The sequence below is a fragment of the Seriola lalandi genome, unplaced genomic scaffold (genome assembly GCF_002814215.2).
Source record: "Seriola lalandi dorsalis isolate HSWRI2012SDOR001 ecotype SW California unplaced genomic scaffold, Sedor1 jcf7180002052229, whole genome shotgun sequence".
NCBI lineage: Eukaryota > Metazoa > Chordata > Actinopteri > Carangiformes > Carangidae > Seriola > Seriola lalandi.
This window is the reverse complement of record NW_019522782.1, coordinates 2,969-8,325: the sequence shown is the minus strand read 5'-3', so window position 1 is coordinate 8,325 and position 5,357 is coordinate 2,969. Positions and strand designations below refer to the sequence as shown.

General features: G+C 50.8%; 2 pseudogenes; both read left to right on the top strand.

The window, feature by feature from the left end:
• The first annotated feature begins 833 nt into the window (after positions 1-833).
• Positions 834-907, top strand: LOC111650313 (U5 spliceosomal RNA; annotated as a pseudogene).
• A 4,389-nt stretch (positions 908-5,296) lies between these two features.
• On the top strand, positions 5,297-5,343 carry LOC147819547 (U2 spliceosomal RNA; annotated as a pseudogene).
• The last annotated feature ends 14 nt before the right edge of the window (positions 5,344-5,357 follow it).

Here is a 5,357-nt window from a genome sequence, read left to right as displayed (position 1 = left end):
CAAAAAGCTGTCCACATCACAAATGAGGGCGGCACAATGGAGAGCTTGGGCGGAGGTGCTAAAAAGCAGCCGTTGTCAGGCTCGTGTCAGAAACAGGAAACCGCTACTAGTGAGATTTGTGCCAAGAGTGTGAGTTGGACATCAGACACCGGGAGCTCATCGCTTCTCGGCCTTTTGGCTAAGATCAAGCAGACAACACTGAGACATTGCTTTTGAGAGGAAAAAAGAGAACATCTACGGGTAAGATGGCCGCATCGGCCTCCATTGAGCAGCCGATCCCAAAGGTCGGGCTGAGACATACATTGCGCTTCCAGGCCAAATCGGAGGAGGAACAGTATTTTTCAAGGGTCCATTTCTGCAAGAATGTCATCATGGGGCAGCTGCATCTGAAGGTGGAAGACGTCTACTGCATTCAGTGGAACCAGCAAGAAAAAGCTTTTGACGTCACCCTGAGGAAGGAGGACGTCTACAGCAGAGTGTCTGAGGTTTGCGGGAAAGTAGCTGGGGAAGGGCACCTGGCAGCATACAAGATTTGCAATCTTGACAGACCAAACTACAGGACAATCACTCTTCATATGTTTAACCCGTTTGTAACAGACGCTGCTTTAACTGCATTTCTTGGGCAGTATGGAGAGGTCATCACAGCAGCAAGGTATGTGAAGGACCCCTTAGGTTTCTGGACGGGGAGGAGGCAATTCCAGGTACTCCTCCACCCGGACCCTGAAGGGCCTGGAGGCCTGAAGCACCCGCCTGCCAAAGACAAGCCTACCGCGATGGTGGTGACTGTGGCGAATAGACTCCTGGGCTGTCCTTGGAGCGAGGGGCTGTACTGACTCTGGTTTCTCTTCATAACGCACAAGTCTTTCGCCTTTTACTAAAGACTTCCGTGGAGAGGAACAGCAACGAGAAGGGGGGCCATGTGGCCAAAGACTGTACTGCACCCAAGACTTGCCATGGTTGCGGGGCACTGGATCACCTATACCGCAGCTGCCCCAGTCACAGAAGGACTTTTGCAGAGGTCGTCAAACCGAGTGTTTGGATGGAGGGAGACAAAGAACCAAAAAAAAAAAAGGCTTGAACTTGCAGGAAGTGAAGTACGGGCAGAGGCGGATTCTGGGTCATCTGAGAGGGGCGAGGAGAAAGTGGCCCCGATGCAGGGATCAGCCGGAGACGTCGGAGTAAGCAGAGAAGTCCAGGCCCCCCCTGAAAACATGGAGGGTGGAGTCTCAATGCAGAGTCATGGCCAAGCATCCTCCAAGGTGAAACTAGGGGCAAGGAGGGGTTCCCAGGTTTTCGAGGTGGGTCTGGCGACTGAAAGGGAAGAGGGTGGGGATGAAGGGCATACTAAAAAAAAGAGGGGGAAGAAGAAATGGGAGCAGGGTCAGCCGAAAGATGAGGGGGACGATGGGGAGAGGGCAGATGGTTCAGGACATAGAAAGAAAATTGCAGAGGAAGGGGAGGGTGAGGTCGAAGTGCAAGAGGTGGGTGGAGAACTACATAGTGGAGATTCAGCAGACTTGCTGTCTTCAGGGTTGGGGCTGGCTTTCGATCTTTCCCCGGGCCTGCTCATGTTATCCCCCCCACAGGGAGAGGATGCATATGATGGACCCAGCAGGCCAACAGCATCCCCAAACACAGTGCCCTTTTCCTGGGCGGAGCAGATGGACGACGAGGATCTCTACGCGCAGTAGGGAGAGAAATGTGCTTGGGAATGGACATTAAAATATACAAATGGGTTCTTTTCAGGTACTTACTTTAAATGTGAGAGGAATGAGGGACCCTGTCAAAAGAATGGTCGTTTTTGATTTTGTAGCCTCCTTACAGGTGGAAATTTGTTTTTTGCAGGAGGTTCATTTACGGGATAAGGGGGATGTGATGAAGTTTTCAAGGGAGTGGAAAAAAGGGGTTTCAGTGTGGAGTGTAGGGGGAGTCTACTCTACAGGGGTTGGAATTTTGTTTGGGGTTAAAGAGATTAGGGTAGAGGAGGTTTTTGTTATAGTTCAGGGGAGGGTACTGGGCACTGATATTTCATGGGGGACAGTCAAGCTGAGGGTTATTGTGGTGTACGGACCACAGACTCCGGCAGAAAGACAAGAGGTGTTTGGACTAGTGGAGCCGCATTTTGTCACCAATAGGCAGGTAATTGTAGGGGGTGATTTTAATGTAGAGTTGGGAAAGGGGAGGGATACCAGCGATGCGTTCATCTCCCAACTTATGACCAGACATGGCCTGGTAGATTGCGGGAGGGAGGTCAGACCGCTGGTAGATGGTCCCTCATGGCATAATTCAAGGGAAATAGCAAGACGTTTGGATTATGTGTTTGTGGCAAAGTCTATGAGTCTGCTGGCAGGTAGACTGCTCCCTGTTTTCTTTTCAGACCATGATGGCCTGTTGTTTGAGGTGCTTTCGCGTGGGCCAGTGTTTGGGCCTGGGTACTGGCGCCTTAATATCAGTGTCCTGGAGGAGGAGATCTTTAAAGAGAATTTTATTTTGTTTTTTAAAGGCCTTGTAGGACTCAGACCAATGTGTCCTGGAGTGACGGAGTGGTGGGAGGTTACCAAGGAGCGTATAAAATTGTTTTGTTTAAAATATTGCAAAAGGAAGGCGAGGTTGGCCAAGAGGGAGGTGCATCATCTCCAGCATCTCCTCGAGCTCGAGTACGCCAGGGGAAACTCTGGGGGTACTGTAAATCAGTGGGATTGTGACTCCATGAAAGTACGGCTTAGGGATGTCTTTGAGGGTAGGGCCCGGGCACACCTGTTGAGGTTGCGTCAGGAATTCCTTGAGAATTGCGAGACGTGTTGTGCTGGTTTCTTCAGCTCAGTACGGGGGGATAAGTCAAAGCAGGTAGTGACAGGGATCAGGGATAAGCAGGGCAGGGTTGTGTCGGAAGCGGGTGAGATGGCGCGCCTTGCCACTGACCACTACCAGAAAAGTTTTATGGAGAAAGCAGTAGATGTAGGGGGAGGGGAGGCTTTCCTGGATTTATTGACCCAGCGGGTGCCACAAGACATAGCGCAGGCGTTGGGGGCCCCGCTCACTCTCAAAGAGCTTGAGGGTGCCCTTGGCAGAATGAAAAGACGGAAGGTGCCTGGCATCGACGGGCTGCCGGTAGAGTTTTATCTCAAGTTTTGGGACATACTTGGACCGGTAGTGTTGGAGGTGTTGTCTGAGATACTCCGCACAGGGGCAATGGGAAGGACTTTGGCCACTGGAGTTATCTCCCTTCTTTTCAAAAAGGGTGATCCTACTGACTTAGGTAACTGGCGGCCTCTGACCATGCTGTGTGTTGATTATAAACTCCTGGCAAAGATCCTAGCAGATCGTCTGAGCACAGCGCTTCCACATGTGGTTCACGTGGACCAGACATGCGGGGTGGCGGGCCGCTCGGTGAGATGGAATCTCCAGCTCATACGGGACGCCATCGCTTGGGCGGAGGACAGGCGCCTGCCTCTTATGATGGTTAGCCTTGACCAGGCAAAGGCTTTTGATAGGGTTCACTGGGGCTTTATGTTGAGGGTATTGGAAAGGTTAGGCTTCAGCCAGGTGTTTGTCGGATGGTTGCAAACGTTGTACAGGGATGTGGGGAGCATGGTTTTAGTTAACGGTCACCGAGGGGATGTTTTCAGGTTGCACTCTGGGGTAAGACAGGGGTGCCCGCTCTCACCACTGCTCTACATTCTTTACATGGAGCCCCTGGCGGAAGCCATTCGTGCTGACCCAGGCGTGAAGGGCTTCCTGGTGCCGGGTAGCGGCGGCCTACGGGCCAAGCTGTCGCAGTACGCAGATGACACCACACTGCTGCTGGACAGTGATGCATGTCTTATTCGGTCCTTGGGAATTTTCCAGGATTTTGGTCGGGTGGCTGGTGCAAAACTTAATTGCGCCAAGTCCTCAGTCAAGTTCTTTGGGCGCTGGAAAGAAAGGACGGATGTACCAGGGGGGCTTTCACTCTGCACGGGACCTCTGAAGCTACTAGGGGTTGGCTTCGGGACAGCCAACAGTGCCACAGCCAACTGGACCAGGTGCCTTTTGGCAGTCCAGAAGAAGCTTACGCTCTGGAAGGGCAGGTGTCTGACTTTAATAGGGAAGGTACTTGTACTGAAGGTAGACGTACTGCCATCTCTCGTATACCTGGCGTATATATACCCACTGCCAGCCAGTATGAGGAGGCCTCTAATGCGCCTAGTGTTTGGTTTCCTATGGGGTGGGAGATATGAGTATGTGGCAAGGGCCCGCATGCTGGCTGGGATTGAAGCAGGGGGGAGAGATGTGCCGCACCTTTCGCTGAAGTTGGACTGCATTTTTGTATCATTTTTGTGTAGGGAATTATCCACCCCCATAGAGCACCCTTCAGGCTACTTCCTGCGGCTCTTTTTCGCCTACCAGGCCAGAAAGCTAATGGTCTGGAGCAATTTGGCGCCTCGGGTGGAGCAGCAGCCATGGCACTACCACCATGCAGCCAGGTGGCTGCGAGCTCATCCAGAGGCTTCTGCAACAGCGGTGAGAATAAACCACAGGGCCCTCTACAAAGTGGTTAGACAGGGAGTGGTTGCGCCTCCAGTGGTTGGGATCCCGACCTCGATTTGGAGGAGGATTCAGCCAATAGGGCTTGACAATGGATTGAAAGATTTAAACTGGCTCTGCATTCATAACTGTCTGCCGGTACGGCAAATTATGTATCGGCATGGGCTGGCAAAATCTGCTGTGTGCCCAAGGGCCACCTGTGTGAGGGAAGAGACAATAAGGCATGTCATGTGGGATTGTCCATTTGCTGAGGGGGTATGGGGTAAAGTAGGCACGTGGCTAGGACAGTTAGTCCCTGGGTTCCAACTGACATGGGATAGGGTGGAGAGAGGAGTGGGCTCAGGGAATAGTCGGGCATATTTCCTCGTTTGGCTAATTATCAGCCTAATCAAGAGGAGCTTGTGGTCAGCAAGGCAAGAACTGGTAAAAAGAAATAGAGATATTAGAGAGGAAGGCGTGATGAGGAGGGTGAAAGTGGACCTGAAGGGGAGAATTGAAGTAGACATTGTTAAGTGGGGCAAACATGCCGCCTTGGAGAGGTGGAAAGGAGGGTTCGGTTGGGTATGATAACATGCAGAGGGTGGTAATATGTGTTTTCCTTTTAATAAACTGCTTTATTTTAACAAAGGAAAATTACGCCATGAATTGTAAGGTATTAATTGATGAGTGCTATGATGCTTCCTTTATTTGTATATGTGTTGAGAACTGAAGAAAAGATGTAATAATAAAGAGAATCTGTTCTTTAATAAAAAAAAATAAAAAAAAAAAAATCTGTTCTTATCAGTTTAATATCTGATATGTCCTCTATACGAGGACAAACATATTAAAGT